This window comes from Pteronotus mesoamericanus, unplaced genomic scaffold, assembly GCF_021234165.1.
Source record: "Pteronotus mesoamericanus isolate MK-2021 breed Mesoamerican mustached bat unplaced genomic scaffold, CSHL_Meso_final contig_2, whole genome shotgun sequence".
Taxonomy (NCBI): domain Eukaryota; kingdom Metazoa; phylum Chordata; class Mammalia; order Chiroptera; family Mormoopidae; genus Pteronotus; species Pteronotus mesoamericanus.
The window spans coordinates 18,275,899-18,288,152 of record NW_026555084.1 but is presented as its reverse complement, the minus strand read 5'-3'; the positions used below and the strand labels follow the sequence as shown (position 1 = coordinate 18,288,152).

The 12,254-nt window shown below is 47.0% G+C and overlaps 1 protein-coding gene across 1 annotated transcript in view; it reads left to right on the top strand.

Annotated features, from left to right (window-relative positions):
- SH3RF2 (SH3 domain containing ring finger 2) overlaps positions 1 to 11,759 on the top strand; it is a 115,851-nt gene extending 104,092 nt beyond the window's left edge. Inside the window, exon 11 of the mRNA XM_054568237.1 lies at positions 9,640 to 11,759. The gene's annotated coding sequence lies outside the window, so the exon portion shown is untranslated. The remainder of the gene's footprint in view (positions 1 to 9,639) is intronic.
- Positions 11,760 to 12,254: the final 495 nt, after the last annotated feature.

The window sequence follows — 12,254 nt, the reverse complement described above, 5'->3', positions numbered from 1 at the left end:
CACTTGGCAATTGGGTTTAAATGGAGCCATCCAGACAAGCTGTCCTAGACTTAGAGGAACCCACTCCTTTGTGGAACATACGAGGGATCCCAGGAAGAACCCCAGCACCTCACTTCTGAAGCCAAATGCTCCATCCGATAGAGCCCTATCCCTTCAGCTAAGACTCGGAGTCCCACGAAGGGTGCCCCTTCACCCTGTGATCAGACCTGGCAGCTCAGTGCTCAGGGCACAACCAGCTGAAGGCAGACTCTGAGGCCCACCCTTGAGGAAATGGATTCCTCAAGCGGCATCAAGACCCTCACTTAGGGCCTGTCTCCTTCCCTCCTTGTGTGGGACAAGCTATACCTCCTCTACCTTCACCATCCCATAGACAGGGCTTTTGGAGGCGGGAGAGTTTAAGCAAAGCCCTACCTGTGACTCCGTGAGATGCAGGACACGCTACGTGGCTCACCAACTTCCAACTTCTCTTGAAACTTCAGAGGTTCTGTTCACACTAGGCCTGCACAGCACTGCTCAGCAAGCCAGGGGAGGCTAAGTCAGGGTCAAGGCTGCCTCAGTTAAATGGCTGCGTCAGGGCTTCGCTCAGTCACATGGCCTGCACCTGAGCTGGGCACGTTCCCCCTAGAGACCTTGCGCAGGATTTCATCTCTCAGAGGCATCCTTAACCCCTTGAAAGGGAGAGCCAGATCCACAGACACCAGCTGATCCAGGTCTCAGCTCTCAGGAGCGTAGTGGGCCTCTCACCTGGGCCCCAGAGAGTGCCCCTCGGTAGTTTTGATGTGGGAACCGGGCATCTGTGTTTTCAACAAGCTCCCCAGTGATGCTCCTATTTCATAGCAGAGCTAACATTCAGCAGGAGCACGGTCACACTGGCTGTTAATATATTAAAACAGGCCCGTACTGATATGTAAACAGTGGTTGCTCTGAGCTCCCCAAGTCCTCTTCCCCGCTCTTGCTCCCTGGCCCCTCCTCCAAGCCCTCCCAATCACTCTACCATCCTACAGCTAAGGGGGTAAGGCCAGGCCAGGCGCAGCTGAGACCTCAGGCAATAAAGCCCTTCTTCATTCTGATTGGCTAGCGCCTGTGCCATACAGGGTAAACATCCTAACTGTTACCCTATTGTAAAGAATAAGGCTCCAGGCGGTCACTCAGAGGCTGAGAACACTTCTGTCAAGCCCAGCACCCTTCCCAACCCCCACCCTGCCACTGTCCAGTCCTTGACAATCACCTTCATCAGGCCCTTAACTTAGGAAAGGAGCTGCCTTGGAAGGTGGGCCGTTCTCTGTTGACCAGTCTTACCCTTCTCAGCCAATACTTTCACAACCATAAGCAATGTCCTTCAGCTTCCCAGCTCCTCTGACGTGGGTTTGGCAGGGTCAGGAGTCATTCGTTTCACTAAGATGAGCAGGCACCCATCCTCATCCTCTCACCCGCCTCCGTCCATACCCGCCAGCCCCACGGCCCCGGCCTCCGGCCGGGGGAAGAGGGCAGCTGTGGGCAGGCAGCATGGCATGGCCTCCCGAGTCTCTCTGGGTGGGAGCAAGTGCTTAGCAACCCAGGCCCTCCCGGGGCCGGCAGCTGCTGCCACTGATGTTTCTCCTGTTTACGTCTGAGGATAAAGACCCCAGTTCATCCTCTGCCTAAGAGAAGTGTTTGCACTTCCAGCAGCCCCTCGGGTGACCATGAAAGACAGTCACTTAGGGAATATTTTAGCAGGCGGGACCCAACCAGAGGAGTTAATTCCAAAGATCCTTGCAGCAGGCTGGAGTCATTGAGAATCAATCTCGCCTGGACATTTGCTTGAAATAGAGCAATGTTAAATGATCAAGCCATCTGTTTGCCAGGTCATAGCGTTGTGTCCTAGACCAGAACAGAAACAAAATGTTCCCAGGAAGCCCTCTGCCCACAGGCCTACACTTGGACAAATAGAATGTAGCAGAGGTGGGATCAGAGATGACAGGGATGGGGGGGCGTGAAGGAACGTGACAGATCCACCCGCCCACCCATCCATCCAATAACAGCTATCCCTCACCCATGCTGACCAGCTCTGTGGGAGACAGCGGACAAACAACCACACACCCATCACCTAGCTTTTTAAAAAATAACAATTACCAATACCACGGAACCCTGCTGTGTGCTTCTCATCCTTTCTACCGCTCCTCCCCACTTTCCTCCCAGCCACTGCCCTAAACTCCATGCTTACCCCCTCTTATAAATTTCCCACATGGATACCATATGGGTGGGATCTTCAGGTGGTTCAGAGTGGTACTAAGCACACAGTAGTCAAAGCAAATATCACCACCTGGGGCCTTCCATACCCCACCTGAATACCCTCACTCCCAACTGGCCTCCATCACTGGAATTTGAGCCTTTGATTCATTGCTGGGACTTGAGATTTTGCTGCACCAGCATGTCTGGTTTTGAGAAGTTCTAGTTTAGAGGGATTTTTACAAGAATTCTTCCAAGTACAGTTGTTTGGGGAGATTTTGCTGCTCCTGAATAGAGAAAATGTGGGTTGGGGCTGTGCCCAGCTTGTTTGAGTACAGGGCGTTCCCAGCAGCTCCCCCCTGAGCCTACATGGCTCCACTGGGTAGTTGATTGCAGGAACCAGAAGCAACTCCTCAGAATCTGCAGCTAAAACAGATCTTGCTGCTGCTGCTGCTGCTGCTGCTGCTGCTGCTGCTGCTGCTGCTGCTGCTGCTGCTGACAGATTCTCATAAGAACATTGTGAAGTTTGCAGAGAAAATCTTTTTGTTCCCAGACTACAGATAAAAAAACTGAGATTGAAGAGGTTTCAACGCCTTGCTTAGGGTCACATGAGTAGTTTGAAATGAAAGGGAGACTTTTAAGAAAAAAAGTATCTCTAACCCTTCATTCAGCAATAATTGCCACCACTGACTGAGCACCTACTACGTGCCAAGCACTTTACACGCATTATGCCATCAAGTCCTACCTGACCCAATCAGGGGATGTGCTGCTGTTATCCCATTGTAGAATGAGAACTAAGCCTCAGAGGTCGAGTGATCTGTCCAAGGCAACAAGGACTAGAACCCAGGACTCTAAGGCCAAACTTCAATCTTATCTCAGCGTGTCCCTCTTCTTCAATGGCAACTATAAACACATAACATGGTTGAGTTTGGAAAGGATGGACAAATGGGTGTGTGATGCTGAGATCGCAGGCATGAAGATGGAGAGGGCGGTGCCAGGGATGGTTTAACTCAGAGGGTCAAGCCCTCCAGGAAAACTCCTAGGGTCTTGAAGCAGGGATGGGAAGGCAGGGAACAGAGTGTTCTATAGAAAGAAATCCAAAAAGCAAATCGACCCCTGCTGCAAGGGCAGCCAGACACAGCCAAGCAAATTTATAAAAAGAACCGAAGCTTACAATGTGGTTCTGGATCATTGATATCAAAACAATGACCATTTTGCATATTTTGCCTTTCCTAGATCTCTCCCTCTTCACGAGTTCATTTCTGGTTTTGCTTTCCCTCACTCTACATGACACAGAGCAGAAGGGGATACGATTTCCAAAATGACCCTGACTTTCATCCTCTCTGTGGAAATAAGAAGGCTCAAGGGCTGACATTTCCCAGTGTTCCATGCTAGTATTTATCCAAAGTTCAAAGGCAATTGCTTTGGGGGGTAAATACATAGCCACAAATGTAAGCTAATTATGCAAATAGGGTCACCGCTGGATGGACAAGAGCTGCAGCCCGATAAGGACTAAAGGGATGCCAGCCAAGTCCCAAGGAAAATGGCAAAAGGCATCTGCAAAGGCCATTTTGTGTGTCCCCAGCTAATGCTGTTAGAATCAGTGCTAGCGTGACCGACCGGCTTGATGAAGGCCATTTGCAGTGCCAGAGTTTGACTGCTGTAGAGCTTGTGTCCTGGAGGCTAGAGCATCCTAATGTCCTTCTCATGAAAACAATAGCTCCCCGGCCCATCCAAGAGGATGGTGAGAACTATTTTCATCCAGGAGACCCTCACAAATAAGGAAAAGCAAGCCTGAATCAAAATATAAGGAGGCAGTGAAAGCGCCTGGAGAACAGAAGAGGAATTGAAATAAAGATCAACTTCAGAGGACTATCCTCAGACTCCTACCCACTGCCAGGTCCCCAGTGCCTTGGGGAGAGATGTTTCACCTCTCTGTCAAGGAGAGCTGGAGAAGTGCATTGCATGAACAGGACATGTCAGTCACAGCTCGAGAGAGAGCGCCGGCTTTCATGACGAGGAACAGAGCAGTCAGTCAAGGGGTGATACTGTTTGGAAGGGAAGGCTAATTTTAGATATCAGAACCACATTTCCAAAAACTCCATTTGCACATTCTATTTATGAGCTGAATTTTTTTTTTAAGCTTAACTTGTTTTTAGATGTTGGCAAATTTGAGAACTTAGTCCTTCATCATGGAGACCTCCAACAAAGGGCTAGATTTGAAAGCATCAGTCAACAAGGATTCAAGTTGTAGCTAAGTTCCCATCAGAGTTTTACAAGATATGGAGAAGCAATATAATAGCTGGATAATGGGCTTTGGAATCCAATCATCTGGGGGTTTGCCCCAACTTTGTCCCTAGCTGTGTTTCCTTTGGCAAATGACTAAAGAAACTTGGAAAAGTCACAACACCTCCCTAAACCTGTTTTCTATAAAATCAGGATCAGAATCCCTACCTCGTAGAGTTCTTGGCAGGATTAAACGAGATTGTGCATGTGCAGCTCTGATTGTGGTACTGGGTGCATTGATGTGTTCAGTGAGTGGTAGCTATTACCAATAAACAGATGCAGAGGCGCAATTCAAAAATAGAGAGTGCAATAAAGAACTAGCCTCTGTCGTGCAGAGAGAGCAGAGTAAAAAAGAGGTTTTGATTGTCAAGAGAGCTTCACTGAGGCGGACAATGTTCTAAAAGATGATAGGTAGCATGGAGACATGTTATGTGGGAAGAAAAGCACCTGGGTTCTTGAGCCCCATGTCCCTGAGTTCAGATCCTGGTCCTGCAACTTAACCAACCTCTCTGAGACTTTCTTTCCTCATCTGAAGAATGGAATCAATAATAGGCACTTTATAGGGGTGTTGGGAAGATCAAGGGAGACAGGTAGACCAGATGCCCTGAGAGAAGAAGAGACCCTAGAAGTGGCTGATGTCGGAGGAGGAGTTTGTAGGTATGACAAAGACTTGAACACAGATAAGCAAGAGGAATGCCAACTATAAGAACAGAATTTTAGTAGCTGCCACCCATTCGATGGGTACTAAATGCCAACTCCTGAGGTAGCTCATAAAGTGACAGTTATAGGGCAGTCAACAGCACAATGAGTCAAGTGGCCAACTTCTTCTCCATGTCACCATGGGCAAGTCATTTAACCTCCCCAACCTTTAGTTCCCTTGCCTGTAAAGTGCATGTACTAATTATGTGTTCCTTGAGTGCTTTGGTGGGCATCAAATGAGATCACGTTCATCTAGTCACTAGCACAGTGCCCAGCGTATGGAAAATGCTCTGGAAAGTTAGTTATCATTATTACTTTCATGCATTTTCTCCTTTGGTCCTCACAACAACCCCATGAGTTAAGTGTTATTGCCCCTATTTATAGATCAGGCAGCTGAGGCTCAGGGAACAGATCACTTGTCTAAGGCCCCAGTGAGGAAGCAGTGGGGTCCGCTCTGGGATCGCAGCTTCTTTGTGCTCCTCACCTTTCAGATACACTGGTAAACGGCACCAGGGGTGAGGCAATATGAGAGTTATTGTTAAATGCATCTTATGCCAAAACCCTCATCTGTCTTCCTCTTCTGGTTGGCCTCACCATAGCCTCCCCTCCTCACCTGGTGAAGATTGCAGGTTCAGGGCTCGCTGCAACCCTGGATGCACCCCGCGAGCTCACTGGTGCTGCCCCTCCTGGGGACGTGCAGCTTCACCTGGTTGGCGACGGGGTTTGCAGGACACCCATTCTGATTTGCTAATAGGTCTGACACAGACAGGCTTCCAGCTGGCTGGTGATTTCAGGAATAACCCTCCTCCTTGGTGCCAATTAGCAGAAATTAAATGTCCCTGGCACACTTTGTGTTTCAGAAAATGCATGTGCTGATTAGTCAAACCGCTGCTGGACATGCCATTACAACCAAGGAGCTCCTGGCCAATGTCCTACCTCTCACTCCATCTCCATTTAAAGTCGCAGAATGTTTTCTTCCTGGGTAGAAATCAATGTCACCTCATTCATTTTCATTTTGCAAATATTGATTGAGCATCTACTGTGTGCCAGGTTTTGTTCTATTCAGTTGGGGTAGCTCAGTGAACAATGGAAGTAAGGTCCCTGCCTTCGTGAAGAAGAGTAAATGGTAAACAATTGAACACACGGAATTATTTCTATATGATAGATATTATAAAGGAAACAAGGTGATGGGACAGAGAATGGCTGAGAGGTATGAGCTACATTAGGTTGGGTCACCAGTAAAGGTTTGTCCAAGGAGGCGACATTTGAACTGAGATTTGAAAACTAAGAAGGAACCAGACATACAGTGTGGCAAGGTAAACAGGAATAAGCTCAACACCTCGAGGAAATTCCATTATTAATCAAACATTTTTTTTTATCATACAATAAATACACGTTGAATGAATCAGTGGAGGACGGATGAATTCTCTTTTTGCTGCCAGGAAGGGCCTTCCTAAGAAGGGTGAACATGTGGGTGATGTCAGAAGCATTTTGCTCCAGCCCCATTCCATGTCTAAAACAAGGGACCTAGCTCAGGCTGTAGCTTTCCAGGGCTGCAGGAACTTAAGAACTCACCTCCTTCCACAGGGATGGGCCCTCACAGCTCTTTAAAGCAATGACTGCACAGCCAGTCAAAAGCAATCTGTCGTTTTTTCAGCACTCAAAATGGTTGTTTGGAATTGCATAGACAAGACATGAAATGCCATCTCATTTGTTATTATTAGGATGTATTTATTCAATTTGCACGCCGCTTATTCATTCAAAAATACTCATTATTTGTTGCTAGTTGTGAGTCTCTCTCCCATCCCATCCTCTCTCCTCCTCCTCCTCTTTCTTCCTACCCCACCCCCTCTCCCCTTCTCTCTCTTCCCCCCACCTTTCTCTGTCACAGAGGTTAAGATTCCAGGCTATAGAACTGGATGGAACACCTCAGTAGTGTCTCAAGTGTGACTTGCTGTGTGACTTTGGGCAAGTCACTTCGCCTGTCTGAGTCTCAATTTTCTCATCTATAAAATAGGATTTAAAAATAAATGCCATCCCACAAGAACCATATAAACTAAATATTGAGCTCATTATCCTCATTTTGTAGGTTAGGATGTAAAATTTTAAGGACTCAATTCAGGAAACTGAAACTTAGATTTTTAAGACAAAGACAACTCTAGGAATGAGTATGACAATGAGCCACTTGAATAATCTGTATCTACCTGGAGGGTTTTCCATTGAGATAATCAAGAAGGAGGATCAAAATAAATAGCCTTCAAGATGTCTCTTAATTCATAATAGTACTTGTGAGCCAACAATTATAGACCCTTGCTGTGTGCCACACACTGTTCTATGAACTTCACTTACATCGACTGATTTAAAAATCTCACCACAACCAAAGTCAATATTGTTACTATCCCCCTATTACAGAGAGAGAAACTAAGACCTAGAGCGATTAAATAATTTCCTCAGGGTCACACAGCTAAGAATTAGAGTTTGGGAATAAAGTCAGGCAATCTGACTCACGCCTGCACTGCTAACCGCTTGCCGCCTCATTTAAGATGGGATACAGAGGTTTCCTGCAGACTTTCGAGTTTTCTATTTCAAATAAACCCGTCCTCTGAGTGCTCAGTAAACAAAGAAATATTACCTGCCTAATCCTAGAGCCCCTGGCTGGTAGACCCAGCACTAACGAGGGCTGCTACCCAGCACTGCACAGTGCCAGCCCTAGGTAAGTTCACACCTCCTACCACTGATGGGATTTTCGGGCGCCCATTAAAACGTCAGTCGATCTTAGAGTTGAAGTTCTTTCTACATCATTTAGCACAACCTGGAAGGTCAGATTCATGTGCGGCCAACCTTCCCGTGGCAGTTACTTCCTTATTACTTCCCTGCCTCTGCACTCGCTACATCACAATAAATGTAGTTAAAAGAGCAAACAGACCGCACGCTACTCCCTTGGGACCCAGATGCAGTAATCTCAGATAACCTTGCCTTCCGTCTCCGAGGGACATTATCCCAGCTGCTAATGCCAGGCCCGAGCCGCAATTCAAGGCCGCCACTTCTGGGCCCATTGCGATATTAACCAGCTGACCCATCTCCAAAGGTGTGCACCGAGCGTCAGTGCTGGCACCAGCCTAAGCACAGGGAAGAGAAGCAGGTTACGTCTAACCCAGGCGCCTTCCCTTTAAGGACTAAAAGTTGCAAATAGTGAGATGAAACTCTGCCCGCATTTGGTGGTGTTCGGTGAAGACAGCATAGCTTCAAATCCTGTGTGAATTCTTGACGTGGGGGGACGCAGAAGGCCGGCTGGTAATCACCGACTTGTGTTCGTGCCTGCTTCTCCCGCTGAATGTAAAGCAGCCACCTGGCGCCCAGGCCAGCTCTCAGCGGCTCTTGTGCCGAGTGGGACGCGGCAGCAAATGAGTCAGTGCCGCGCGGTATTTGCAGACTCTGAGAGCTCAGAGGAGCTCAGTTTTGATTTCAGATGTGGCTGCCTGCTTGCAGGCTCGGGCTCCACCAGTACACCCTGTTTCTGGAGCCACGGATCACAATGCTGCCTTTGGAAACTGGGGGTTCAGGTAAGACTCCCCATATTGATGTCTCCCATAAACGCGGCTGGCAAGATCTGACTGTCCCATGCCACCCAGCCAAGAATGAAGCTGTGATCATCATCCAGGTTTCTCCAAAGAGAAAACTGGCCTGTTAAATCAGCAAGAGTCCTTGTTGTAAAAAGAAATCAGGCTTCAGATGAAAGAAATTGGGCAGAAGATGGAAAACTCCCTCTCCTACTCATTTCCTGTTTTACTGTTTTTTCATGGGAACTCATTTGTGGACAAACCCTTAGGCTGGGCCTTTTAGAAGGCAATTCTTTCTGAATGTTATTGGACCAATTTCTCATCATTCTTGTAGGTTTCTCCTGTCCCCCTTCAGCATGGTTATGTGGGGCTTTATTTACACCCACAAGGGCCAAGAGCTGAGCACCAGCAGCAAAGTCATAGGGAGCAGCCAGTTCCTATATGTCCGTTCGAACCGCCTGCCCTCACCTGGACGCGTGTGCCCGGGGTGTTGGCTGCGCCTGTCGTGACCGTGCTCCGCCTCGGGAAAGGGATCGGGGCGGGCAGGGAAGAGGGACCATTGGTTGCATGGGATGGGGAGCCAGGGGTGGGGACGGATGCAAGTTGAATTTGATAATCAAAGCAGAATATTTAAGGCCTCAGAGAAATGCTGGTGGTGTGTGGATTTTAACTTTTTTATTTTGGAAAGAGTTTTAGACTTGTACAAAGGTTGCTAAAATAGTGCAAAGAAGGCCCGTATGCCCTTCAGCTAGGTTCCCTACATATGAACATTTTGCTGTTTGGATTCTCTCTTTCTTAGGTAGGTACATAAGAGTTTTAAAGAACTATAGACTGCTCAGGATGCATTCACACAAAAGAGATTCTGAAATCTTTTTCCCCTTCACAGACCCTGCCTTGGTAATCTTCCCAGGAGGAGCTGACGACAACTGGGATACTGATGAGAACAAGTGATCTGATTGGATGGAAACTGCTCAATGGAGAGTTTGTGGACCATGGGATTTGCTTGGACATCGGGGATGGTACAAGAATATCAATGGACTGGCCTCCAAGACAGAAGCGTAATAGGAGAAAGAACAAATATGTCTCCACCCACAGTATCAACGGGTGGTGGGCCAGGAGAGTGAAAAGCTAGCATGTCATATGCTGTTTCAGGTTACTCCGTTCTGTGGTCAAAGCCAAACGCGATCTTGCCAATTTCTCACACCTCGGCACCTAACTGACATGAACGACTGGACATCAAATGCCTTTCAGCTCTGTGCCTGGCCTATCACTCCAGCTCAGATTTCGAGCAGCACAGGGGAGAGCAGAACATTCTCTGGGGTGTTCAAGCAAGACAGGCTGATGCATCTTCAGGGTCCCTGTCCTTCACCCCCTCCCCTGCCCGACTCCCAACCGAGCACCCTACTGCCTCTGCCGCATCGTCATCCTCTTCCATTCCAGCTCCACTCTGTCTCCTCCTGCCACACACTAATGCCTTCAGACCCAGAGGGCTTCTGTTAGAACATCCTGGTCAAGGAAACAAGGCCCTGGTACCTAAAGACTCTCAGATAAGAAAAATCCATCATGGCATAAGAGAGATGCCACAGACTGCAATACTTACAGAGAGGCCATTTCGGCTCTAACGATATAAAAGTGCATTCTTTTTTGTTCAGAAATAAGTCATTTTAACGGACAAGTCATTAGAAGATAGCCTACCCCGGTTTTTAAAAAAATTGTATACTTTTAAATTGTCTGTGCTAACACAGATAAATGCAACTCACAAATACCCTGAGGCTCTTTGAATCATATGTTTTCATCTTCTCCATTAACTTAAGACATCCATAAGAATTTCATTTTTAAAAGCACATGCTGCCCTGATAACCAAAGACAGTGACAAGAATGCAGCATCATTAGGATATGCTGGTGGTTTTCAAGTTCAGGATCATAACTTGGCACCGAAGCATCCTCGGGCCTGCTTGTAAGCAGGGGCAACCATCAGCCAAAGCTTGAGCAGAGAGAGGACTGTGCTTTGTGGGTGCAGACATGTTTTTCTGCTACATAAAGCCAGCACTCATCCCTTCATGGGGTGAGTAACTCGGACTTCTTAAGCACACCCCTCCCTTGGTTAACCCTAGGGGAATGTGATAATAAGCAACAAGAAGCCCCAAAGTATTGGCTTTACCTGCCAAGGGGTGCGTGAGAAAGCAGGAGGTATGAGGAGACCACAAAAAGGATAATGCAGTGATGACATCTTCTTACACATGGTCAATGACGATGCTGCCAGTTGTCCGTCATCCCTTTTCTCTGAACCGCTGGCACTAAAACATTGGTTCCATTTCTTCTAGGGTGAAATCAGGTTGGGCTGGCTCCTCGCTAGCCTCAGCAGCAATGAATATAGAGATGCTGCCTTCAGATCCTGGAATCTGCCTGTTGCTACTATGAGGCCTTCCAGCGCACCTATAATTAGGTTTCAATGACTTCATTTTCCAGGGTAAAGTCATTGAATGTCAGAGTTGGAAGGAATTTTATTTTAATTGATGATACACAGACTGGTTAAGTACAGGTAGGCTGCCCACAAGTTTTCGTCATAGAACGAAAGCAAGTTCTATAAACTGGGAGAGACAACGTAACTCCTAATCCCCAGAAACCATGAGACCACGCTGGCTGAGCACAGCTTCATCTTCAAGCCCTCTCGTTCAGGCTTTCTTTCTGCATTGGCTTCCCCTCTCATATTCGGAGCAACTGGAAACCACCGCTCCTATTCTTTCCATTTGCTGGTTTTGAAGTGTCTGGGAAATTTCCAAGGCTTATGGTGGAAGGTTTTGCGGAGAGTTAGCTTGTCCTCTGAACCTGCTTAACCGACCAACCATTATTTTCTTAAAAACACAAAATGAAGATTCTGATTTCTTCCCAGCCAACCCCAGGAGGTGAAGAAAAGCTCCCTCATTTCCTAAAGTTTTCATCTCTGGACTGTCGGTTCCAGCATATAGAGTCCAAATGGTTATGAATCAAAAGGCGGTGGGGGTTGTGGAGGGTGGGGAGGGGGTGGGGAGCAGAGCAAAGATGCACTGTAATCTGGGGATTATAATCTGAAGGAGGTCAGCCCAGAAGTTTAACCCAGAATAATGTGCTAATCATGAAGTCTGAGTTTCATCTTTTGGGATTATTGCTTCTTCTTACTACATGTTGGGTCAGGGTGGGGAGAAGGTGTTGTTTAGGGAAAAAAAGAGGGAAGAGAAAATGAAAGGGGAGAATAATTCCCTCCTCCATGGAAATATAAGCAGAAAAAGCTACAGATTCTTCTTGTCTCTCTGCTTGTTTTATTTTTTAAGTACAATGTTCTTAACAAACCAAAGGAAAATCTTTGTGAGGAATATGTGTGCGAATACTGTTTATAAAAAAAAAGTATGTTAGTCATTATGGACTATTGTATAAATAAACCTTAGATAATATAAAATCTATAAATATATAAAAATTCATTTTATAGGATAGTGAACACTCCATGACTTCCAAACTTTTCAT